Source organism: Hyaena hyaena, unplaced genomic scaffold, assembly GCF_003009895.1.
Source record: "Hyaena hyaena isolate Hyena2069 unplaced genomic scaffold, ASM300989v1 scaffold_1242, whole genome shotgun sequence".
Taxonomy (NCBI): Eukaryota; Metazoa; Chordata; class Mammalia; order Carnivora; family Hyaenidae; genus Hyaena; species Hyaena hyaena.
Window position 1 is genome coordinate 95,189 of NW_024081869.1, and position 27,896 is coordinate 123,084.

General features: G+C 33.7%; 1 long non-coding RNA gene across 1 annotated transcript; it reads right to left on the bottom strand.

Moving 5' to 3' along the window:
* Positions 1 to 1,735: 1,735 nt before the first annotated feature.
* On the bottom strand, positions 1,736 to 22,997 carry LOC120224729. The gene is made up of 3 exons (XR_005526651.1): positions 22,868 to 22,997; positions 2,053 to 2,059; positions 1,736 to 1,749 (listed from the first exon to the last, which is right to left on the bottom strand). It is a non-coding gene; the product is annotated as an uncharacterized LOC120224729 (long non-coding RNA).
* Between the last annotated feature and the right edge of the window lie 4,899 nt (positions 22,998 to 27,896).

A 27,896-nucleotide genomic window follows, 5' to 3' on the forward strand; every position in this document is an offset into this window, starting at 1 on the left:
ACCCTAGAGGAGAAAGCAGGAAACAACCTCCTTGACCTCCACTGCAGCAATTTCTTACTTGACACATCCCCAAAGGCAAGGGAATCAAGAGCAAAAATGAACTATTGGGACCTCATCAAGATTAAAAGCTTTTGCACGGCAAAGGAAACAATCCATAAAACTAATAGGCAACCGACAAAATGGGAAAAGATAGTTGCCAATGACATATCATAAAGGGCTAGTATCCAAAATCTATAAGGAACTCACCAAACTCCACACCTGAAAAACAAACAATTCCGTGAACAAATGGGCAGAAGATATGAACAGACACTTCTCCAAAGAGGACATCCAGATGGCCAACAGACACATGAAACGATGCTTGGCATCCCTCCTCATCAGGGAAATACAAATCAAAACCACACTGAGATACCACTTCATACCAGTTAAGAGTGGCTAAAATGAGCAAATCAGAGGACTCTACATGCTGGCAAGAATATGGAGAAAAGGGCACCCTCCTACACTGTTGGTGGGAATATAAACTGGTGCAGCCCCTCTGGAAAACAGTGTAGAGGTTCCTCAAAAAATTAACAATAGAATTCCCCTGGGATGCAGCAATAGCACTGCTAGGAATTTACCCAAGGGATACAGGAGTGCTGATGCACAGGGGCACATGGACCCCAATGTTCATAGCAGCACTCTCAACAATAGCCAAAACATGGGAAGAGCCTAAGTGTACATCAACGGACGAATGGATAAAGAAGATATGGTTTATTTATACAATAGAATACTACATGGCAATGAGAAAGAATGAAATCTGGCCATGTGTAGCAACATGAATGAAGCTTGAGGGTGTTATGCTGAGCAAAATAAGTCAGGCAGAGAAGGACAGATACCATATGTTTGCACGTATAGGAGGATTAGGAAGAAATTAAAGTAGGACCATGGGGGAGAAGAAGGAGGGAGGCAAACCATGAGAGACTTTTGAATGCTGAGAACAAACTGAGGACTGATGGGGGTTGGGGGGGAGGAGCAGAAGGGGGGTGATGGGCATGGAGGAGGGCACTTGTGGGGATGAGCACTGGGTGTTATGTGGAAACCAACTTGACTATATTAAACTATTTAAAAAATAAGTAAATAACCAAAAAAAATGAGTCTGTGTTGAATTTTGTCAAAAAAATTTCTTTGTCTACAGAGATGTGTTTTTCTTTGTGTCATCTTGACGTTGTGAATAAAATTTATTGACTTTCTAATGTTAAACAAATCAGGCACTCCTAAAATAAACTTCATTTTGTCATAATATACATTTGTTTTTATTTAGATATCTTAAATTTACTTTTGCATGTATATTTGTGAGAGCTAGTCTTGCTTTTGTTTCTGTTTTTTTCTATAATGCTCTTATTCAAGATTTGATATTAAAATTATGCTGCACTCATAAAACTAGTTTCTAAGCTTTCCCACTTTTTTACTATTCCCTAGATTATTTTACTAAGATTTGTATATTTTTCTTAAATATATGAAAAATTTAAACAATGAAGCTATGCAGAATTGGAGTATTCTTTTTGGAAAGCATTATCTTACAGATTAACTTATAGATATAGGATATTCACTACTTTTCTCTTTTTACAGCTTTTGGTGTATTTTTCAAAGAGTTTGTCCATTTCACAAACCATATCATGTTAAATCATATAATATTTAGGGGCCTTACAAATTTATTCATGTTATGTCTTCTTTATAAACTTGCCATTTTGTTATTATGAAATATATGTTTATCTTTCCTTTACTTTTTACTTTCAATTTACCTAGATATTAAAATAGCTATCACTGCTTTCTTTGTATTTACTCTTTGCAGGTATGTATTCCTTTCAATCTTCTTGTGTTCTTATATTTAAAGAGCTTATATTATAAAAGAAATTGTGTGAGGCTGAAGGAGTTGGTGCCTTAAGGACAGCAAAAAGTAGAAAATATTCGATTATTTTTTTTTTTTATTCCTTGGTAACATTTTTTTCCATGGAGATTCACAGTATTTTTTTCATCTTTAAAATCTACTAATTTTCATCAGGATAAATCTCCAACATGACCACTGTAGGTCAATTTTCTAAATTTTATGGCAGGTCTTCTTGAAATGAAAATGTAGTTGGTCTTTTAGTTCTGAAATGGTCTCTTGGAATATACTTCTCAATATTACTTTTTATTTCATTATTTCATTTTCCTTTTTAGGAACTCAATGTACGTATATGTTGGCCATTCTGTGCCTATCTTCTCTATTGCTCTCTCTGTAATAGTATTAGCTTCTTTATTGTTTATTTCTTCTGTTTCTGTTCCTGCATTTACTAAATGACTTTTCCTACATTTTCAGTTGAGTCTAGGCTATTTGTGTGTATATTCTGTAATTTATTCTTCATTCATGATATGATTTTGTATTTTTCTCCAATGTGTTTCATGAGTTTGGCAACTCCTATTTCCTATTTTACTTTATTATCCATTTCTAATCTGAGTTTTTGGATGTCTTACTTGAAGCAGTTTCTTTTAATATATTCATCCACATGATTGTTTAAGGATGTTATGTTCCCCAGGTTTTTTGGTGTTCCTTTTCTTTTAAGAGTAAGTCATTAACTAAAATCTTGTCATTATCATTTTATGTTTTCTTCTTCTTGTGGTTTATGTGTTTTGCAAGCAGTTTTCTGTCCACTAGGAAATGTCTCCTATTTTACAAAATCAGCAATACCAAATAGGGATGAGAGGTCTGAGCTGTTTATTAAATTGTTTAGTTCAAGATCGCCCTCTTCTGTTGTTACAGAGAAGTGTAGTTTCCATAATGACAGCTTTATTTTGGGGGGTAACATTGTCTTTTACTTTCATGGTTCTTTTTCTTCTCCTTTTCTCTCTCCCTTTTATTTTTCTATAGAAGACTTATTTCCCTCTTGCTTCCCTCCTTTACATTCATAACCAACTATCTGAGGAACACCTCAAAACTCTTTCCTTTTTGCTGCATAAGTGATGATATTCCAAACCACCATCCCATCCAAGGTTCTTTTATGATTTCAAGACTTAGACTTGTTTTCAATAGATAGGATTACTCTGAGGGTGTACTTATCTCTGTCCCAAAAAGATTTTTCACCCACCATTCTCTTTCACAAGTTAGCTTTTTAAGTGGTAGATCTTTCTCTACTTACAGGTATATTGAAGTATGTATATGTGTGCATATGTGTGTCATATTAACTTTCTTAGCATGAATTATGTGTAGTTTTACTTCTTTAACTTGTTAATCTGTATGCCTTTTGGAATATGTGTGAAAAGAATATGGATGTAGTTTGTTAAAAAAGTATAAAGGATAAAAGCACTGCACTAGAATATGTTTGGGATATTTTTGACCAAATCATGAGGAAAGAATTTCTGATGGGGGGAAGTAACAAAGAGAAGCACTAAATCAAGTCTGGATGCAGAACAGAGCGAAGCATTTTGCACTAATGATCCTAAGTCATGCCAAAGGTAGCACATTGGAGTAAAATGTTAAAGGAGTTGCCCGCCCTTCTTTAAACAAGATTTTGAATATCAAACTCAGCTGGATTTGATCTTCATAAAACTCCAGAGAGAACAAGACTATCAAATAGAAAAAACAGTCTTAAATTATGTGTTAAAGTTATAATTATTGTTTTAATAATCTGATTTACTTTAAATATATTGAGATCTGAATTTCTTCCATCAAAATAAGTTTGTTCCATATGTCCAAAAAAATCTTTACATGCCATGAAACTTAACATTTGTAAAGCTTTCTCCACTCTATTTTATTCAATTGTTCTTTTTACTTGGTTTCTGATCCTAAACAAAAGTAATTAACTTGCATATGTGAAGGCATTTATACAATCACCCAAAGAAAAGAGAAATTCATATTTCTCCATACAAAATGTCTTTATATATTTTTTTCTTTATAGTCTAAACAGCAGTGCGCAAATAACAAAGAACTCCAAAGATTAGGTTTCTTAATTAGACCTACTAGACAGCTAATCCATAGTTAAAAGTTTTCTGGTGTTTCTTATTATAATCTGCTATACTATGAAAGTTAGAATGCAAGCATATATTTTTGAAAATCAAAGTTACTATCTAAAAAAGTTATCTTACTAGTTTGTCATATTATTTTAGGAAGCCTATGAAGTCTGATCCTAGGAGTAAGTAAATTATAGTAACTATAATTTCTTGTACTTTATACATGCAGCATGTCCCACGTTACACATCAAATATCTGTTGTTTAAAAAAAAAATTAATGTTTTTGAGAGAGGGACAAGAGCATGAGCAGAGGAGGGACAGAGAGACAGGGAGACACAGAATCCCTGGCAGGCTCCAGGCTCTGAGCTGTAAGCACTGGGCCTGATTCTGGGACTTGAACTGACAAACATGAGATTATGACCTCAGCTGAAGTCGGACGCTTAACCAACTGAACCACCCAGGCACTCCTGTGTTCTTATTTAATTCTTATAGCAGTACTCTGGGGTATCACTGTTCCCATTTTATATGTTAAGTACCTGAGATTCCAATGAGTTAAATAACTTGCCCAAAGCTACACAGCTTGGGAGATGAAGACAAAGGCACAGTCTCAACCTTCCTGCTGCCATCATTCATCTCAGGAGAGCACTCAGCCCATTTCTCCTACCCCAAACTGTTAACCTGTTTGTTCCTCACATGGAATGAGCCCCTATCTTCAACTTTACTCTCCTAATCAAAAATTTTTAGAAACAAATGTATTACATAGAATAAATCCCGCTAATTCATTTTAAATCTTTCAATGGCTTTGAAAAAGCCAATGGTTTGTCATTTAAAATCCATTTTTACTAAGAATAAATTTAATCATACTGTGAAAACCTGATTTGGGGGGTGAAAAGTAGTAACTAAGTCTGAGTGATTGTTCTTTCAAGTGGTCATTTGTATCAGCTTGATGACCACATCCTTGTAGTACTCTTGGTACCTAGTTACTCTCTCCATGCCAAAAAAAAAAAAAAAGTTAATAAAATACAAGATTTTTGAAGGAGAGGATTTTGAGTTTTATATCTATATTCCTGAGAGATGCATCAGAAAATCACTACATAGTAAAATATTCAAGAAGCTCAATGAACCCCAAAGAGAAAACACAAACACATTACAATCAAATTGCTGAAACTCATAATAAAGAAAAAATCTTAAAAGCAGCCAGATAAGAAAATTTCATTACAAACAGGGTAATAAAGACAAGAATAATGACTTCTCATCTGAAATAATGGGAACTGACAACAGTGGGAATTGAACCCACAGCCTTTATCCTTTATACTGTATTCACTCCACCCAAGTAATTTAATCAGCCCCAAGCCAGTATCATTAAAGTATCTAGATTTGTTTCCAAGTTGCTGGATTATGTTCTCATAGTTATGAATTAAAGGTATAAATCTGAAAAAAATGGAAAAAGTTATATTGGAGAAGGTTTGGAGGAGATACAGTGGTCTCAATGGATCTGAAAAGTGGTATAGTATTTTTTGATCAATTCTGTGTTTATATTTTATGACTCTCAAAAGGTAGTACTATTATTTTTGTTTTAATGATAACAAAACCACAATGCAAGAATGGAACAAAACTTGCCAACAAGGTAAACAGAAAGCACTGTACAAGTTAGATACAATAATCACAGGACATTTAGAAAATCCATAACGAGCTAAAAAAATATCTAACACATCAGTTCAATGTTCCAGGAGTAAATATGACCACTATTAGTATTTGCCTGTTTTCCTCCAAATTTCTTTAAAACATAGTTATACTGAATTTGTGTATCTGCAAGATAATGCAACTCTTTTTTTAAAAAAAATTTAATGTTCATTCATTTTTGAAGGAGAGAGAGACAGAGTATGAGCAGGGAAGGGGAAAAATGAGAGGGAGACACAGAATCTGAAGCAGGCTCCAGGCTCCCAGCTGTCAGCACAGAGCCCAGAGTGGGGCTGGAACACACAAGCTATGAGATCATGACCTGAGCCAAAGAGGAACAATTAACTGACTGAGTTACCCAGGTGCCCCAAGATAATGCAACTCTTAACATTTATAATATAAAGCAGAGTCCATGCTATTCAAAAAATGTTTCTCACATAAATTTTCTTTTAATTTTCTAAAGCAAATGTTTATTCATTTACAACAAAGCATATAGTTTAATGTACAGTACAATTATACATTCACTGCAATAAGTAACTTTTGAAATTATAAATTTAAAAAGCTCTAGAACTTATAAATGGGAAAAATGAATTCAAACACAAATCTCTTTGATTCTAGATACTGTGATCGTAATTATTAATTAAAGTGTACCTGAAAGATACTATGCATGATTCTTGGAAAAGCAGCAAGCAATTAATATTACCAACAATGTAAAGTGTCAGGGATGCTCAAAAGTAAACTGAAAGTAATTCATTATTACCTAAATAAGACATGTATATAAGTTTAAAAACAATTTTTTTCAGCATTCCTTTTTCTGTCATGGCTACTAGTTTCAAGAAAAATGGACATTATACATCAGGAACCTCATTTTTAAAACTAACAATACAGAAGTTTAATGAGGCTAAAAGGGCTGATTACTTAATAACTGTACAATGAGCAAAAATATTTATTTTTCTCCATTTTCCGTCATTGTTTGAACAGTTTTTCCAGTAAATCAGCTAGCACTGACTGTGATTAATAGATACCGTTTAATGATCGTGATGAGATTACAACTATTCCAAAAAAGACAAGTTGTACTGTGACGTCTGAATTTCTTCTATAATAAGAGAAAAAACAATTATCTCTTAAATTTTTACAACTGTGGTGATGGATTTCCTAGGATGATATCTATTCCAATTCTAAAATGCATATGGTGTATTTTCTAAATTATTTCCACTGGCCTTTCTTCCATGTTTTTGAGGTAGATAACTTGTTCTAATTTTCTTGGCATATATTCAAATTCATATGCAGAATTTCTTTTGTGAAGTCATCCAGAGGATATAGGCTAGAACAATGTGCTCAACTGAACAATATTATCTCTACTTCACAGATGACAGAACTGAGACAGAAAAGTAAAATGACATGTTCAATGCCACAGAATGAGTCACTGACAAAATCGGGATTAGAACTCACTGTCCATGAGTTCCAAGACTGAATGTTGGCAAAACTTCTCCCATATTTGATTAGAGGTATTTGTTAGCTTTGAAAACTCCAAAAACAGACATAAATTTATTTGTAACATTGGTGTGGAAATAAGACAAATCTCTACTCAAAAATAAACAGATACACAGATTTCCATCCTTGTAGAAATAGATTTGAATGCAATATGTTATCCATGACATATTCAATTTAGGTAAAAGTGAAGTGTACTTTAAGTAAAAGTATATCTATATTACATTTTCACTTTTTCACTTAATAAAGAGCATCCTATTTAGTTAGGACCATATTTCTAGAGTTTAGTGTTTCAGATCTGAAAATAATAACTTTATTATATTTCTACCTTATATATAGAAATAAATATAATCATGTAAACAGTTTATTTTCTCCTGAAAATAAAGTCTTAAATTCAGAAACTTCCACATTAATATCCAACTTGGTTCCACAAACACTAACTACCCTGTTTCTTATTCACACGACATTTCATGGTCTGAGTCTATGACACTGTAAGGAGTTTTCAAATTCCTCTAAACTACTACTTCCTTAAAATAGCTTCTCAGAATGATTTCTGGACCCTGAGAGTTCTGGGGACCTTCTCTGGAATCAATGTAGTTAAAGCTATTTTCAAACTATTAAGATATTTGTGCCCTTTTTACTCTCATTCTCCTATGAGTGTCTACAGAGGCTGCATAACATTTGATGACATTATTGCTTTGATGGCTAATGTAATAAGTGATTGTGAATTCTCATGCCTTAATTTTTTTCAGTTTTAATTTTTAATGTGATAAATACCAATGGATACTACTAGATAAACAAAACCTCTTGAAGGATTTGATCATTTTAAGACTGAAAAGGCAACTTTAGAGCAAAAAGTTTAGAACAACTGTTCTAAAGGAAATCAGAAACTAGCGATGAAAACAGCCATATAAAAAATAATCACAGGGCATTGTAATGCATGCTAATATGGTATTATATATAGAATTCAACAGAGATACTGAGTGAGACTGGTTTTTCTGGAAACTGTGGAAATTTATTGAATGAAGCAATACTTGATCTTGACCATTTTGACTACTAAGAGCATCTATCTGGTCGAGACATTCCACTGCATTTTTGTGATCATTTATGTGATCACAGCTGACATGGCAAGGTTTTAGAACTTGCAGCAGTACCAGTAAAGTTCTGATGTGGCAATTTCTTGAATGTGGTGACTTCTCAATTATTGCAACAATAGCAGTGTGGAATTTATCAAAGCTTTCTAGTGCAAAAGATAACTTCCTAATTTTAAGAGGGAACAACTTCCTGGTGATTACTACTGAAATGCAGCTTTTAGAATTCTTCTTAAAAGTTCCTTTAGGTTTATTTACTTTTTCAAATAATCCTGTAATTTCACATAATCCTATTTTCATGGCAAAAAGGACTAAAAGTCATTAAGAAAGTACTGTGCTCAGAGAATGGTAAAAAAGCTAGTCTAATACCTAGCAAGCATGGTTATGATTGACAGGAAATGATAGAAACATGGGTAAGGTGCAGAGCAGGAAAGGACTTAATTGTCAAGTTGAATAATTTACCATTATCTTTGGGAGCATGTGTTCTTACATCTGCCTAAAAGTTTTATAAAATACACATTCCTATGCCTCACTCTAGACATATTTAATCATAGGAATCTGTGATTATAGAAAGCTTTTTATCAAAGCTTCCCACACATTTATTGGCCAGGCTTTTTACCTAGACTTAGCTTTTGACCTAGACTTTATTATAAATGGTACAGGATATTAAGTAACTTTTTTAAACTGATGTCCTACAAATGAAATTGGCTCTCATATACCAAATATTCTATATTCAGCCAAACTGCTAAAATACCTAAAAATTATTGTGCTTTTCTATATATCTGAGTATTTCACCTGTGAAAATGACTGTACTTTAACTCTTCTAGTCCTTTTAACTCTTATTTTTGTCTTATTTTATATGACAGCATATAAAATATGTTTTATGAACCTTATATTGATCAGAATTAATATTAATGGCATATTTATCTTGTTCTTAATTATAAAAGAACAGATTCCAATAATTAAAGTACTTGATGACTTAACTTCTTTCTCCTGACTTCTGATATTACACAAATAATCATGACTATAGGAGAGCCTGGTTGGCTCAGTCAGTTAACCATCTGACTCTTGATTTCAGCTCAGGTCATGGTTTCATAAATTCAAGTGCCACACTGGGCTCTGTGCTGACAGTGTAGAGCCTGCTTTGAGTCTCTCTCTCTCTTTGCCCCTCTCCCAGCTTGCGTGCTCCCTCCCTTTCTCTCTCTCTCTCTCAAAATAAATAACTAAACTAAAAAAAAGTTTAAAAAATATCATGACTATCGGAGAGACTGAAGAATTAGGGTCAAAATTGTGATAAACCCATAGTAGCACTTGAAGGAAAAAAAGGAATTCTAATAAAAGATGTGCAACATTACTACTGAGGAAAGTTTAAAACTTTATTAAAGTCATTACAGAACACTTGACTTCTTTCTGTATGTTTTTGATCATCTGAATACTGGCTCATATTTGGCAAAATTAAAACTCTGGGAATTCTGAGTAAAATGGATTTAGAATGATAAATCCAGAGAGAATTTTTATTTGCATCTTCCAAGCACCAAAGGGCAATGTCAACCCTGAATCACATTAAGGGTTTGGCCTGAGTTTTTTCTTTAAAGAAAATGAACAAGTAAAATCTGCAAGAACAGTCCATTCATAGCACATTCTCAAAGGATTCTATTATTCTTTTCTGTGAACAATGAAGAAACATATTTTCTCATTGAGACCTTTGCAGAAAGGCAGATTTTCCTACACATACTCTCTCAATGAGGGTGCAGTACCCTTGGGTGTACCTTTTTTAGGGAAGTGTTTCTTTACAGCCCAAATGTGCTTAAGTGTAAAGCTTGATATTCAAACTACCAGTGGTTATTGTTCACGTAAGGGTGACTTAGCATTTGCATTGAATAGTTTTTATTGCTATACCCTACAACCCTACACTTCAATTAAGCTTTAAAAAGAATATCTCTGTGTTCTCTGACTGACTTGTAATTCTTGTTCCTCTGGCATCTACATTAAAAAATGTATGTTTACTGAATTCTGACTATGTGTAGAATAAACTAGTGAACTGGAGAAACTGATCTATAGTTTATAATCTACTTTATAATAGTAGTGCAATTATATAGTGCAATGCACTATTCATGTCTGAAGAAATATTACAGTCATACATGAATGATATTGAAATAAATATCCAAATATAGCAGGAAAAAGTGAAGGTATAATCAAAGCACAATGCAATTAATTAGGGACAACTATCTGCTGAAACAAAAGGTCAAGTTCATTCTTAAAAAAGGCAATGAATATAAGCTGTTTAAAAAAATATTATTTTACTGGACCCTCTACTATATGTGGTTGTTAAAATGCTGTTTTCCCAATACGTCCAGCTAGTATAAAGATGCCTGGTTGCTTGCTCACAGAAAGAGATTCTGCTTCATTCCACTGCTTTCTTAATATACTTTGCCATATTTGTTTTACCATTTTATCACATTTGTTGGGCTCTGTGATTATTTACTTCTGAAATTACTTCAAACATATGAACACAAAAAATGATTGATTTAAAACATGGAATTTGGCAAGTGATTATACATAATGTGCTTTAATTACCTGCAGTGGGGCTTTTATCCTATGAATTTTTCATAAGGATAAAAAGTGCATGTTAAGTAATTAATTGATGATTTTTTTTTTCATTTAAACAGTGAATATGTTTGTAACTTATAGATTAAGACAATTGTTCTGGATGACTAAAATTATAATACATTTTCAAATATCATTAAAACTATTAGGATCTCCTAAGTAAATCCTGTGAATTTATTTCAAACAACTATAATTATTTTTACCAACAGGCTACTAAAAATCCTAATGAGATTAGAACTTTCCTATTCTATATGTTCATATTATAAATTATAAAAGCTCATATATATAAAGAATAATATGGAGTTATAAGTAAATTAGCCAAGTAAAATCCAACTCTCTTTGGTCCAGAACTAGACTTTTTCTTTCATTTCATACATTAAAGAGACTTTAAATACATTTCAATTTTTAGAATTTTAAGAAAATGTTTGATAACTTACTGATAAGGAAGTATCAAATTGGGAGGAATTAAAGGAGAAGAAAAGAGAGGAGGAAGAGGATGGGGAGTAGTGAGGTGAGGAAAAAAGAAATTGCCAAAAAGACATGCTAAATTCATAATAGCAAGCACTACTGCTTTTAATGATATAATAAAAAGTTATGATTATTTTCTCAATATATTGATGCATTTATTACTTTTGCTTTGAAACAGGTTACAACTTTTAGGCATACCTCACTTCATTCAGAACCTGGTATACTGAGCAAGTCAGTGTTTGAAGTTCAAGTATACCTTGATTTATATAAGTCCTATTTGTTTAGCATTGCAAGAAGTATAAGTTACAAGTAACACAAATAAATATCTAGTTGTCAACTTTTCCATAAGCTCTACTGGTCTTATACGGATATCATAACAAGTTACCACAAATGAGGTGACTTAAAACAACAGAAAAATTCTCGCCTGATTCTGGAGGCCAGAAGTCTGCAATGGAAGTGCTGGCAAGGCCAAGGTCCCTTTGAAGACTCTGAAGCAGGGCAATTTCCAATAGGTTCCAAGACCGGAGGATAATTCTTTGTGGCTCGATTTGCTATTGGCCTGTGGTAGTCCTGCAGGCCCAACCTCTGGCCTGTGTTAGCCTGAGTCTGCACCTGTGCTTTGACCCAGAAATCATTCCTTTTGTTTTGTTTTGTTTTGTTTTGTTTTGTTTTGTTTTGTTTTGAGAGAGAGAGAGAGAGAGAGAGCTCAAGGCAGGGCTCAGGCTCACCCAAAGGCAGGGCTTGAGTTCATCCAATGCCAGGCTTGAACTCAACAAGCTGTGAGATCTTGACCTGAGCTAAAGTCAGATGCTTAACAACTGAGCCACCCAGACGCCCTTTTTCCTAGCATAGTACTTATTTGTAGCCGAGTAATTCTATCACCAGTCCATTTCCTGCCTATAGTATAATCCCAGAAGTCTGACAGTTTTCCTTTATTTTCCCCTCTCTCTGCCTCTCCTCCTTCTGTGGATGTCAAGTAGGTAGATGCCATTACACAATAGAGTTCTCTACAGATCCTTTCCCCTTCTCTATTCTTGGCTTCTCCAGAAATGGTTGATTGAGTCCATGAAATAAAGGACTAATCTCTAACATATGACTGTCCAGCCACACCCTAGGCACTGGTTCTAGAGTACACTATCTGGAAAGGCCTGAGAATTTCCCAAATCATCAACTGCTGGTTCCTGTATGCTTAACAGTTCCTTCCTCCATTCACCTGTTTCCTTTAACCTTTTACTGAGCATCAAGGAGACACCAGGCTACACTTTCCACACTCTGCTTGAAATCTTCTCAGTTAAATGTCCAAGTTCAATGCTTGAAAATTCTGCTTTACACACAACAGAACACAATTCAGGCAAGATTTTTGCCATATTAAAGCAAGAATCACCTCCCCTCTATTGTCCAATAACATGATATACAATTCCTTCTTATTTCCTTTAACTTCTTATTTCCACCAACATTCTGTTCCTGACAATATATATGCTCTCCAGGACAACAGAAGTTTTCTCTATCATCATTTCACTTCCTTCAGAGTCTTCAACAGAATCACCTTTAACATTCATATTTCTCTTCAAGACAATATAGGTTTTTTTTTCTCATGTGCATCAAATATCTTCACGGCTCTACTCATTACCCAATTCCAAAGCCACATCTATAAAGCTAATAGACTGTACATGATAATTACATCTACAAAACACCTTCACAGAAATGCCTAGATTAGTTTTTAATTAAATAACTGGGTACTATTTATAGCACAGCCAAATCAACACATAAAATTAACCATCAAAACGACCATGCCATAAAATACAATATGTACTTATTTTATCTCATCTTTATCTAACATACTTTTTGTGTTGCCAGTATGTCTCCAAAGTAACTATGATTTTGAAACTGACATTTGCTATTATCTACCTATTTTTATGAACAGTAAATTAGTAAATGATGGCCACTATTTGGAAGATATCTTAATCACAATGTAAGGCATTATCAAAAAAAAAGCCTTCTGATTTCAAACTAATAGAGATAATATTCTTGAGAATACTTAATAGAACTTATGACTTTCTTTGACAAGGTATTTTGAATGCATTAATTAAGTAGAAAGGGTGGAAAATATACATGTACAACAGGTAAACAAAGTCTATGTAATCAATAAATTTAAACACAAAAGCAGAAGAGAAACTGGACAGAAAATGAAATTCACAGTAAGTTCCTGTCAAACTATTGGAAAAGTGATGTTTGGGGAGATGAGATTATGTAAGAGGAGAACCAATTGAGAGAAATGCACCATAAATGCTAGACAGAAAAGACGTAGTTATCTAAGAGTAAAAGAATAAATTCAGCATACAGGTAGAAGGTGACCAGAGAAAGTATTTGCTAAATTTGGGGGAGTGAATTGGCTTGGGAGGAACAATAAGAAATTACTGGAAACTTGCATGAGAAAAATACAAAATAAGTGAGCTGAGAGAATCAGATGAGAAAAGACCCTTCAAATCACTATATTATTTACCTAGGAATCAATATAAAGTGTTTTGAGCAGAAGCCCCTAAGGAAATTCATATGACCAAATTGGCCATTTCTGTGACCTGTCCTGTCAAAATCGACCAGTTATAAACTTAGAGTTTGAAAAAATTGTTAAGTCTGTTTCTGAAAGTTTCTCTGACAGAGATTTGTTATTGGATCAAAGCCCACAAAGACACATTAATCTACAAGCATAGTTTTATATTGAAATGAAAATAAAGTATTTTTGCACTCAGTCCATTATTGCAGCTGACAATTATTGAATAAAATGCCCAACAATAAGACTTACTGGTAACATTCAATCATTTTACTCAGCCCAACCATATCTATTTATATTATAATCAGAGCCTAATTTTGATACGTCCAAAACTCATATTATTTCACCATATTTATCACCTCAAGAACAGTAAGTCACCATAGCAGCCCTGGTTGAGTCACCTTTTCCATTTCTGGAATTCCATATTTAAAAGAAATTGGCAGGGCTCCTGGGTGGCTTAGTTGGTTAAGTATCTGACTCTTGATTTTGGCTCAGGTCATGATTTCATGACTCATGGGTTCGAGCCCCATGTCAGGCTTTGTGCACTAACAGTGCAGAACCTGCCTGGGATTCTCTCCCGCCCTCTCTCTCTGCTCCTCCCCAACTCACATGCGTGTTTCACTCTCAAAAGAAAATAAACATTAAAAAAAAAGAAATTGGCTTTAGCATATGTATTAGTCTGTGAGGGCTGTCATAACAAAATACCACAAACTGGGAGACGTAAACAACAGAAATTAATTTTTCTTACAGTTCTGGATGCTGCATATCCCAGATCAAGCTGCCAACTGGGTTGGTTTCTGGTTAGAACTCTCTTTTTGGCTTGCAGACAGTACTTTTTTTGTTCTGTCCTCACATAGCCTTCCTCTGAGCACAAGCACTCCTGGTGTCCCTTCTTGTTTGCCTGTGGCCACCAGGCCTGTTGACTTATGGCCTCATCCTATGCTTCATTTAAGCTTAACTGTTTCCTTAAATTCTCTTGTCTCCATATAGTTGGGGGCTAGGACTTAAACATATTAATTGGTTGGGGGGGTCACATTTCAGTCCATAACTACATAAATGGCATAAAATACACTGAATTGTTTATGTTAATGCCATATGTCTATTTAATTGTGATAATAAAGCTCTGTACATTAAACATAGTTGGTCTCTTTCTGGAAGTCGGCATTAGCAACAGATTTTTTTCCCCCAGCAAATGAATCCATTTCTTCTAAAGTCCTCCTGTAAGTCTGTGTATTGTTAAGCAAACCTGCCTCTGGGAGAAACACTAAGCAAAAAAAAACAAAACAAAACAAAACAAAAACAACCACTTCCACACCCAATGAAATTATATACTCCAGTGGCAATAAGTGCCAAAATGACCTGAGAAATCTAAGCATAATTTCAGATGTAAATCAATTCTAATGGAATAACTTTTCTTTCTTATACTTAAGCCTTAACTTCTTCTTTTCTAAGTTTATTTTTGAGAGAGAGAGAGAGAGAGAGAGAGAGAGAGAGAGAGAATGTGGGGGAGGGGCAGAGAGAGACTGCAGAACACAGAATTTGAAGCAGGCTCCAGGCTCTGCGCCGTCAGCACAGAACTCACCAACGATGAGATCATGACCTGAGCTGAAGTCGGATGCTTAACTGACTGAGCCACCCAGGCATCTCATTTTCCTTAACCTTTTAAAGATGTCCACTTGATTACAACAAGAAATTATATGTTTGATATGTTGGCATAATAATCATGAGAACAAATATAGCAGAGAGAACTTCTTGTATTACTTGGAGTCCTTCCTCTACTATAATTCTTCCTTTTATTTCTGGAACTGGTAGAAGCTTTGGCTATGCAGACATAACTATGTAAAGGATGTGGCATGGCTTCAGTGGGTCTTTTAAATGTTTGCCCAAGTGGAATTTAGACCTGAGGCATCCATCACCTCTAAGGTATAATCAGATTTGAATGTAGATTCCTGGAAGGAGGATGTCAGGAAGTCCAATAGGGTTTGTGGTATAAATGGTTTTTGAAGTAGCAGGAGAAAAGAGTTGCTGAATTGCCTGAAGGCTCACTGAAGGTTTTACATATTTTCATTTTCAAAATATGCTGAAACTAAAGCTATCATCACTATATTAAAATGATCATACTCTCCTATTTTTCTTCCCCATATTCTCAATCTGCAACAGAGAAGCAGTAATAAGTAATTCTTAGAGCCATGGAGTTTATAGGGAAATCTTGTAGGAACTTATTTTTGAGTATCTAAGCATTGTGCTCCTCAGCATAAAATATACAAAAATCATTCTGTAGGGTAAACTATTAAGGATTCATATATATTATCTTACTATTTCTAATTAATGCTGGATTGCTCCATATAATATCCTCTAAAATGTATCTATTATGCCTACTTTAAATACTGCAACCTTCCTCTCTATTATATCAGTATCACTGGGTGCAGAGACCTGTGGATAGCAGCTGTTACATATCTTTTTTCCCTCAGAAAAAATAGGATATTAATAAAGTCTCAAGGTTTTTATGAACATAAGTATATATACATCTTTTACAAAAGTCTTCAAGTGTCTTCTTATGCAAGGGAATAATATTTATGTTAGTATTCTAAAAAGAGAACACTCCTATCTGAGTTTCCTAATGATGTTATGTAAGCCAGAGAAAAAATATTTCATGACTTGCAAAAGGACATTATAGCTAAATCTCCATATGTATTGCAATTTTGATACCATATCAAAACATAAGAAGTTCTGATAATGGGGTTTAATGACTTGTTCCCTTCCTTATACAATGAAAAAGGTACCAGACAATAATGGAGACTAAGGCAATTTCTGTTTTATCCCTACATTCCTACTGTTCTGAATAAAATTTAAAGATGTCTGAGTAATTAAGGGTTCCATTACTGAGTATGTTCATATTTTAAAAGTTTGGGTTTTTATGCTTTAGACATCAGTTTACAACATGGAACTATGGCTTTGGAGCCACCATAAAGTAGAAATGACATTTTATCAAAGAAATATTTGGTGACAAATGACCAAATGACATGATAAATTCTAGTTCATTTATTGATTGATATATTTATTTCTTCTACATACTAGAAATACAGAAAAACACCAGATAAACCCCTACACTCATGGCTTTATCTAGCAAAACTAGGTCTAGCAAAACTAGGCATACTAAATATATTATATGCATTGGAGAAATAGATTTTTTTTAATCTCCTAATTCAGAAAACTTCTCACAAAGGTTAAAAAAATGAATTTTGTAACTGAATAAACATTAAACCAAAATGTATTGTGCATCACAGGTAATCTGTTAAAACACTGCATAGAAAGAAATTCTCACCCTTTAAAAAGACAAGCAAATACAACCCATTATACACATGCTCTCAAGATAAACAATAACTGAGTCTCAAGTAAGAGGACTAGATAGCACCATCTGTCACACATGGTTCATTTTCAGTAACTGGAGTGGTCATCTGAGTTTGCTAATTGGCTTTATCCAAAGAAAAAATAAACTCATATCTTTATAACAACAGGTAGTGTTGCAACTTCAAGAGAGGTGCTTACCCAACTTAGGCTTCTACCCTTTGTTTTACAGAAACTGGGAGACAGGGTGGCTATCTTCCTTGATTATATATCAGACATTATTCCCTTGAAACAGACATTCCTGGATCTTAAAGCTGGCAAGAGGCTATTTTGTTTTTTAACAAATTTAGATATGTTTCGAAGAGATAGAAAGAACTTAAAATTACAAATTTTCTAAACTAAATGCTCTAAGAAACGTGAAAAGATATTTTCTCTTATTTTCAACAGGGAGAATTAAGCTTCTTACTTTTGATGCATATTTGGTGTTACAATCTCCTCCCTGGCTTACTATAAAATAGCAACATCACAGTTTTCAAATTATCTTCATTGTTATTTTTACCTTTCTCAGGGCAAGCTGCAGACATCTAAATACCTAGCAAGTCCACTGAAATTAAAGATCCACTTTCTTTGAAGTTTAAGATAATACAAATCTTTTGTTATATATTTTACACTTTTGGCTACTTTTTTCCCCTGAAATAAACAAGTGATTTAAAGATTTGTCTTCCCTCAGGAAGAAACTTCAGGGTTAAAAAAAATAGTTAATAAAAATAGTTCTGCCCCAAGAGAAATTTTATTAATATTATCTATATTGTAACACTGTCTTGGGATTGAAAAAAAAAAGATACTACCTCTTCAGATGTTGAATCTTTTCTGATCTCTTTCTTTCCATGAGAGAAAAGTATTGAACTAGGGTACTGATACAATGTCCAAAGTTACAAAAAGGAAAAGAAAACTGCCATCTTTTTCTCAATGGAATTTCCAATTGTTACTTCCACTCAGCAGTTCATTGGTAATACCACCTAAGAAAGAATATGGTAAGGCACATGGGCACATGGGCGCCTGGGTGGCTCAATCGGTTAAGTACCCGATTCTTGACTTAGGCTCAGGTCATGACCTCACAGCTCATGAGATTAAGCCCAACATCTAGCTCTGAGCTGCTGCCAGTGAGGAACCTGCTTGGGATTCTCTTTCTCCCACTCTTTCTCTGACCCTCTCCTGCTCCTGTGCATGTGCATGTGTTCTCTGTCTTTCTGTCTACGTTTCTCTCAAAATAAATAAACATTAAGGAATAAAAGATTATAGTAAGATACAAACTTCAGTCCATCTGGGAAAATAATTTTCAAGTCTTAGAATTAATTTTAAGAACTGAAGTCTTCTATTATTTATCAAATGATCCACGCTCCACATGTAGTTATGGGGAAGTCAGTTTAGGGAAGGAAAAGGGAAATAATTAATCATGAGATAAAGTGTGTGGTAAAAATAGCCATCTTTCTAATTTTCATCATTTAAAAGATTATTAGGCAAATTAATCAAAACCATTTGCCAGTGTTGACCTCTTCTGGGTACTTTAGAAGTCTGTGGAACATTCCTGAAATTTCAGTACAACCCATCTGCTACCTATTAGCTCACTTGTCTTACTATCCACACTCCATATCTTTACTCCCTCTGCTCTAACCACTCACCCATTCCTGTAATTCAGCAGTTACTCTCCAGACTCTGAGATTAACATCTGTTAGGAAGATTCAAAACCCACCCCTATGGCCAGAGAGCTACTCACAGAGCTCACTCTTTTTCTTCCATTAGCTTTCCCCTCATATGTAATTTTATCAGACAGGTTTTATCTGACTACCCTATAAAAATGCACCTTCTTTACTACTAAAATGTCTCTCATCCCTTTTATTTGTGTTTGCTAGCACTATTTCCTCGTCTTTTCCCCCTAACAGACAACAGCTGAGATATGTGAGGGCACAACTGTGAAATGCACAGAGAGTCACCCCCTCTCATGTAACCTCTACTCAACCTTCTTCTACTTAATAGTGTTATACAGTCATCTCAAAAGATTTGGACTGAAAGTCTTCTTCTCCTTCTTCTCACAGTATTACATATTTTCATTTTCCTATGGCATTGTGTATATAATTTTTCCATAACATTTGCCACTTTCAATCTTTTACTATAGTGAGCTATGTGCACAAGTCTCTAATATTTGTTCACATAACATTTTTAAATCTGTAATTTCCTGTAAGATTAAAATAATTTTAAATAAAGCAAATTTTAAAAAATATATTGTAGAGTGAATTAATTAACTTTCCCAGGAGACTATTGGAATATGAAAAGTAGAATTTATTACCCTCTCCCAAATATGAATTAGGCTTGTAAAACTATTCTTAAAATTATTTGAGAATATGGTAATGTTCATATTTTTAAGTAACCTTCTTTGTTTTCTAATGCTAATGATTCTATTATGCTTCTAACGAAGGGGCCCTTTTGAAGTAGAGCCAATTTTCTCTACACTGTCCTTTCTTGTTTAAGATTATTCTGTAAACCTGCAGAATTTGTTACTGATAGTCTGGCTTTCTTTCCTTTTCCTTTCTCTCTTTGGACATTGTAACAGTAACCTGGACCAACACTTTTCAGTCCATGGAAAGAAAGGCAAAGAGATTCAATATCTGAAGAGGCAATACCTTGTCTGTTGCAAGGAGCTGTTACAACATAGATAACACTGATAAAATTGTTTTGGGGCAGAGCTTTTTTTTCTTAACCTCAGAGTCTTCTCTAGAAGTAAGAAAGCTATAAATCTTTTGTTTACTAGAGACAAATATAAACCAAAATAATTAAATAACAATAAATTCATTTTATCTCAAGCTTCAAATATAGTATTGCTGAAATAATTGAAAAAAAATAACATGAATCATTACTTTCAATCCATTCAAGAAAGACCAACCCCCCCATGGATCACTTTATATAAGAATATATTCATCAAAATATTTTAAAAACTTAAAACTTCTATCTAGACTGTCTATTATTTTACATGGCTAGGTTGAGAGGTATTTTCCTTATGTCAATTAAAGAAGCCAAATTGGACTATGGACTCTATTAAAATCATTCAAGTCTCTTTGGTTTGTTTTTTTTCTGATCATATGTTCTTATATAATAATTATGTTAAAACCCAAAAAAATTGATGAATGTATAGACACATGGAAACGGCACAATTGGTGTGTAAATTTACGTAAATTTAGTATTTTAGATATTCAAATATTCTGAAAATATGCTGTGCACTAGAAACAGTTTTAAGTCTAGCATAGGAAATCTGGTTATTACCTAATTATTAGAAATAGGTCTCATTTCTTTCAGCAAAATCTTACGGGATTATATCCACTCCTGTATACAACGGAAAACAGGACAATGTAGCAGAAGAACTCTTTCTGTGGAAGTGCACTGCTTTTCCCTACTCGTGGTCCTATCTAGTCTCTGAATTAATTGACATGTAGCCAAACAGCCATTCTCTCTGAGAGTCACAGAATGTTTTTTATCAGGAATTAAAAACTATGTCAAATAAACAGGAAAAGCTATGTAATTGTAAAGAACAATTAAGTATAACCATCTGTTTTCAGTCTCTCCTTTGAGGTTGGTTATCCAAATGTATGTGCTGATGTAGAAGTTGAACAGGAACAGGGTTACAATCACCCTCTGAAACCTCTTAAAGTCTGCTCTTAAACCTAGATTTTTGTTTGCTTTTGTTTTGTTTTGTTTTTTTGCTCCAAAGCATAAAACAATTTACTGGCTGATGAAAAGTAATTCCTTCTCCATAAGAGTAAGAGAGGTCTGGCAGAGAATCTGCTATTTAGGATTTTTAATAGAGATAGACTTAATGGAATTCAATTTTATTAGATTTTGTTATATGGAATTCATTTTTTTATTAGACACAAAATTCAGCATGTTCCACGTGCCCTACCATATTCTAGTTGACACATCTCTTGAATTTCCTAAGGTGTTGGATTGACTACCTGCATTTTCATAAATGGGTTGTCCTAATCCATCTGGGCTGCTAATAATTAAATACCACAGACTGGGTAGCTTATAAAGAACAGAAACTTGGGGCACCTGGGTAGCTCAACTGGTTAAGCATCCAACTCTTGATTTTGGCTCATGTCATTATCTCATGCTTCATGAGATAGAGCCCCACATCAGGCTCTGCACTGACAGCTGCTTGGGATTCTCTCTCTCCCTTTCTCTGACCCTCTTTCATGTGTACAATGTTCTGTTCTCTCTCTCAAAGAAAAGAGAGAAGAGAAGAGAAGAGAAGAGAAGAGAAGAGAAGAGAAGAAAAAAGAAAAGAAAAGAAAAGAAAAGAAAAGAAAAGAAAAGAAAAGAAAAGAAAAGAAAAGAAAAAAGAAACTCTCTGCACAGAGTTCTGAAAGATGGAAATCTGAGATCAGGTGCCAGCACATTTGGGAGCAAGCTCTCTTCTGGGTCTTAGTCTTCTCATTGTATCCTCACATGGCAGGAGGAATTACAGATTTCTCTAGCCTCTTTTAGTAAAACACTAATCCTATTCATGAGGTTCCACACTCTTAACTTAGCACCTCCAAAAAGCTCTACATCCTAATATGATCACTTTTTAGAGTTAGGATTTTAGCACATAAATTTGGAAGAGACACATTTAGACCACAGCATGGGTATATAGCAAAACCAACAAAAATAATAGACATTAAATCAGATGGTGGCAAATGTATAAAGAGTTCATACTTCAGTCTCACTTTATCACTTAAACTGACAGTGAAATATATTCTGTTGGCAGCAGTTTCAGGAACCTATAATTCTGCCACAGAGAAATCAAGATTCCTTTACTTCATTGTGAGAGTAGAGAAACACACAGCATACACACAAAGGCTCACAACATTATATGAAAGGTACTTTCAAAAAAAAAAAAAAGATTCATGCATTGTACTATAAGGAAACATCTGTGGTACTGAAATTAGAATGGGATAATGAAATAACATGAACAGACTAATTTGAATTAAACTGTGGGGTGCAAGATGTGTGCAAGTCTCATACTAAGCATGGCCTGTCTTATTACCTTTCCATAAAGGCTTACTGAAGGATTCCTTTGAATTCACAGATATAAAATCAATACCATGATCATCTTTCCATCTATCCCACTAGAATAAAAATGCTATTTTCCCTCTGATTATGTACTCCAAATATGACATGTAATATGATAATTTGGATAATATTTTTAGTGGCACAATTTATTTATTTTTATTTACTTAAATCTAAGTTAGTTAATATATAGGGTAATAATGGCTTCAAGAGTAGAATTTAGTGATTCATCACTTACATGTAACACCCAGTGCTTCCCAACAAGTGCCCTCCTTAATGCCCATCACCCATTTAGCCCATCCCCCCCACCAACACTCCTCAACCAACCCTGTTTGTTCTCTGTATTAGGAGTCTCTTACGGTTTGTCTCCCTCTTTGATTTTATCTTATTTTTCCTTCCCCTCTCCTATGTTTATCTATTTTGTTTCTTAAATTCCACATATTAGTGAAATCACATGATATGTTTATTTCTCTGACTGATTTATTTTGCTTATTTCTAGTTCCATCCACATTCTTGTAAATGGCAAGATTTCATTTTTTTTTAATCACAGAGTAATATTCCATTGCACATATTCTTTATCCATTCCTCAGTTGGTAGACATTTGGGCTCTTTCCATAATCTGGATATTTTTGATAGCACTCCTAAAAACATCGGGGTGCATGGGCCCTTCAAATCAGCATTTTATATCTTTTGGATAAATACCTCGCAGTGTAGTTGCTGGGTAATAGGTTAGTTCTATTTTTAAATTTTTGTGGAAACTCCATAATGTTCTCCAGAGTGGCTGTACCAGTTTGCATTCCCATGATCAGTGCCAAAGAGTTCTTTTTTCTCCAATCCTCAGCAACATCTGTTGTCTGAGTTGTTAATGTTAGCCATTCTGACAAGTGTGAGATGGTATCTCATTGTGGTTTTGATTTGTATTTCCCTGATGATGAGTGATGCTGAACATCTTTTCATGTGTCTGTTAGCCATCTGGATGTCTTCTTTGGAAAAATGTCTGTCCAGGTCTTTTACCTATTTCTTCACTGATTATTTGTTTTTTGGGTGTTGAGTTTTTAAGTTCTTTATAGGTTTTGGATACTACTCCCTTATCTGATAGGTCATTTTCAAATATCTTCTCCCATTCTGTCAGTTGCCTTTTAGTTTTATTGATTATTTCCTTCACTGTCCAGAAACTTTTTATCTTGATGAGGTCCCAATAGTTCATTTTTGGTTTTGTTTCTTGCCTCCTGAGATATATCTAGTAGTAAGGTGCTGCAGCCAAGGTCAAAGAGGTTGCTGTCTGTTTTTTTTCTCTAGGATTTTGATGGTTTCCAGCTTCCATTTAAGTCTTTCATCCACTTAGAGTTTATTTTGGTGTATGGTGTAAGAAAGTGGTCCAGGTTCATTCTTTGGCATGTCACTATCCTGTTTTCCCAACACCATTTGTTAAGAGACAGTCTTTTTTCTATTAGATATTCTTTTCTGCCTTGTGGAAGATTAGTTAGCTATACATTTGGATGCTTTTTAAATGGGTGCTGATGTGTAAGTGCTAGGCTTACAATGCAAAACTTCAGGGTTAATAAAGTTAGAATGATTAACCTCTTAAAAAGGGCAATGTGCCCTGATGTTCAGCTGCATAAAATGGGATTGGCAGGTTCATTACTTACCTTAGGAATTCTCTTCCTTTTAAAAACCAATTAATTGTTGTCATTGTTTAGTCTAAATTATACTTACTTTTTTCCTAGAAAAGGTACAGTAAGACCTCTTGTTGACAGATAATTACTACAATACCTTGGCAAGGACTGATCTACTTTTTTGTTTTCTCTTTGAAGACACTATGCTTGTTTTCTTTATTCTGGCCTCTGGTTTTAAGATTTATTAAAGACATATTTACAAAGATTTATATTCACATGATACTCCTCCAAAACATGAGCAAATCTCTCTTAGTGAAGGTCACATCCTGATCAAGAATTGGAGGAGTTTATAAATATTCTGGAGATACAGGCCACAGGAAAGATACCAAGGGAAAAGAAAAAAGCTATCCTATCACAGGTTTTATATAGAAAATAAATCTGTGGCATATACTACTTAATGTCCATTCAGATGGCCAGGTAATTATTTATTGATTCAAAGACCAAACTTATACATCCTTTACCTCAGAATGTAATCTACTCGACTTGATTCACTTTACCTAATTAATGAGAGGATACTGTTCAGATATTTTTAATACATGTGCAAAATGAAAGAATATGGTAGATTCTGGACCTCATGACTTCCTAGATAAATGGACAATTGCTTTGTACCATAAATTCAAATCCTAATCAACACATTTTTTTTCTAAAATAAGGCAATTAATTATTAAGTAATCACAGGAAAACAAGTAACAAAAAGAATTTAGCTGAGTAATATGTAGTAATAAGAGAATTTGTAAGGGAATGTGTGATAAAATAAATCTAAACTACTTTGCAAGCCATAGGTCATTGTAATCCAACTGTTCTTCAATCATAAAAAATAAAATTTAGGACAGAATTCCATGAAGTTCTAATAGAGACCAATAATGCAAGTTTTGAAATATTTTTATTTATTCATAAGTGCCTCTGTTTCAGAACTGGAGTGTATACAAAATTTTAGGGTAGTTTAACTCAAGTTTTAAAAGCACTTTAAAACCTTTTCAACATTTTGAAAAAATTTACATATTTGTTTTAAATTAGTTGATTTTTTGTGAGACTGCATTTGCTATGTAATGCATATACACAAATGCCAATTTATATAACACATAATTTTATCATATATCTAAAACATGCTTAACTAGATTGACTTTTGTAACATAAATACATAAACTAGATTGACTTTTGTAACATAAATACATATTGTTAAACTATTTGAGATCATTGCCTGTGGAATATATATTTTTGAATCCCACTATGCCTAACACAAGGTAGGCATTAAGTATTTGTTCAAAGAAAATTTAATATAGTGAAATCAACTAAAATGTTGATTTTGCATACAATTTATCTTTCAAAAGCTAATGCAAATAAATATTAAATACAATGTGTATTTTAGTTTATCACTGAAGAATACAAATTACTATTTTTAAAACACCTTAAATGTCTCCTTACTTATGAATAGAAAATAAAATCAAAGGAAATACAATACAGAGTGGCCTCACTGAAATTATAAGAGTTGTGTTTGCTCTTTAATAATGAGAATGTATGAAGTAAAAAATAAATAAATTGAATTGAAACTTTACTAAAATAAACACAATACTACATAAAGAAAATCAGGTACCTACATGAGTAAATATATCGTATATGTTATATAAAATCTGGTAGAAGTATTAGAAAACTGAAAGACTGAGTAAAATGTACTAGAGAAAAAATTCAAATGTATGGAATTTTCATGGAATGTGTCAAACTGGAGAGTTTATGAGAATGTAGTTATAATTAATTAGGTAAAAAATTAATGCTTTAAATTCAAAAATTCTTTTTAAAAGCTGTACAGTTTATAATTTTATATAAAAAATCTGTAGCAGAATTTAGTACATTTTGCAATTAAAATGATGGAATTTAAATAATCAAAGCTGTATTTGGTCCTGAGTAATATTTTTTTTTGATCGCCTGATTTTTTTGAGAGATTTAATTTTTTTTAATTTTTTAAAATATTTTTATTTATTTCTGAGAGAAAGAGAGGCAGTGTGAGGAAGGGAGGGTCAGAGAGAGGGAGATACAGAATCTGAAGCAGCCTCCAGGCTCTGAGCTAGCTGTCTGCACAGAGCCTGATGCGGGGCTCGAACCCACGAACCTTGTGATCATGACCTGAGCCGAAGTCGGACGCTTAACCGACTGAGCCACCCAGGCACCCCTTGAGATATTTTAAAAAGTGAGACTTTCTAATTGAAAAAATCATATTAGAATATATTATTCTAATCATATATAGAATTCCATTTTACTCTTTCCTATCTACCTCAGAAAGATATCTCATACTGTTAACTAGTCCATTTTATAGAGTCCTCATAAGATACTTTGTAATAGGGAGAGTATTTCCTTTGAATTAGGCTCAATGTGTACAGCGACACCTTATCTGTTCCCTAGAACAGACGCACCTGAGGTCTTTCGTCTATTAGATGTCCCAAAGTCCTTGAACTTAGGAGTTATTTGGGAGTTGCTGAGCAGTAGAATAACAGGTTGGCCTTTCCTGGAAGGTCACTGTTGACCTTCAATACAGGATAAGCCTTCAAGTCTATGTAAAATAGTCCTTCCCTTAAATACTAACTTCAGTGTTTCTCGGGCCACAACAGAATGCAAAACCAAGTGGACTCATGCTGTCAGATCTGATCTATAGCATTTGAATTCCTAACTCCAAGTAACTTTTTTTCTTCTCATAATTTCTCTTCTCTGAGTTACAACCTTCTGCTCTATTCCTTTAATTAATAAAATAAAGTTAATTTTGTTTGCTTATGTAAAATAGTAATGTTGCCCCATCAGGAAAGTACCATCCATATTATGGTTTATCTTCCTTCACTAGCATTAATGAAGCCATTGAAATTAAAAACACAAAGTCATGTATGTTCTGGGATCCAAGGAGCAAAATATTATTAGCTCTTTCATGATGAGTCAACTTTCCTCTCCCAAAATAACGGAACAGGGAGTTTCTGGTCATACGTTGAAAAACAAAATCAATTATACATAAATTGAGTTGTGAGCAAATCACCACACTAGTTGATTTTTTTCTGTCAAGATACACAGTTATACTGTATACTTAGATTTATCAGTCAACCCAAAGTAAAGACAGCTATAAAACAAGGGGTAAAGTATTCATGGGAATTGATAAAACTTGAGGACCATGCCCAGGTTACTACATCAATCAATACATACTAAGCATTCAATAAATTATCTGGATTTTTATTTAATAAAAATGCACGTGGAAAAGCTGGTTGTAATGCAAACATACTACAGGTTAAATTGAATACAGAAGAAAGACATTGGATCAGCTTGAATTAAAGTAATTTGCTGTGATGAAGCAAAGGAAACTAGATTTTCTAAAGGAAAGTGCCATGAGGCAAAAAATGTTCCAATAATTGAAAAGGGAAGATAGTACATTCAGTTTAATCACTATTGAAAGTAAAGGAGGTTATGAATTGGGCTTTTAACTCACACAGAATGTAATTTTAGTACCTAACACATCTTGAAAGACAAAGGAAAATGATCTATGTGGAAGTCTAAGAACAAATATGAGAGTTATTTAAGTAGTGTCTAGTGAAAACAAGGCAAACTGTGATATGTGAACCTGTAAACTAGATTTTGGTAATAGAGAAACTGCCATAACATTCATCATGGGACTTAGAATACAACCAAAGGGGAAACCCTTTGATTAAAGGTAATTCTTTCTCTATCTCTCAGTCTCATCTAGTTTCCAACAGTTTGTAAATCTCATGTGAACACAAAACTCTGTTCTGTCTTTTCATTCTTCTTTGCTCTCACTTTGCTTTTAAAAATGTTTTAGTTCAGCTTCACAACAACAACAACAACAACAACAATAATACTTAATTCCACAAACTTTGGGGATTTTTAAATATAAAAAATGCCATTAAAGTAAATAGGTAGTTAGCTCTTACT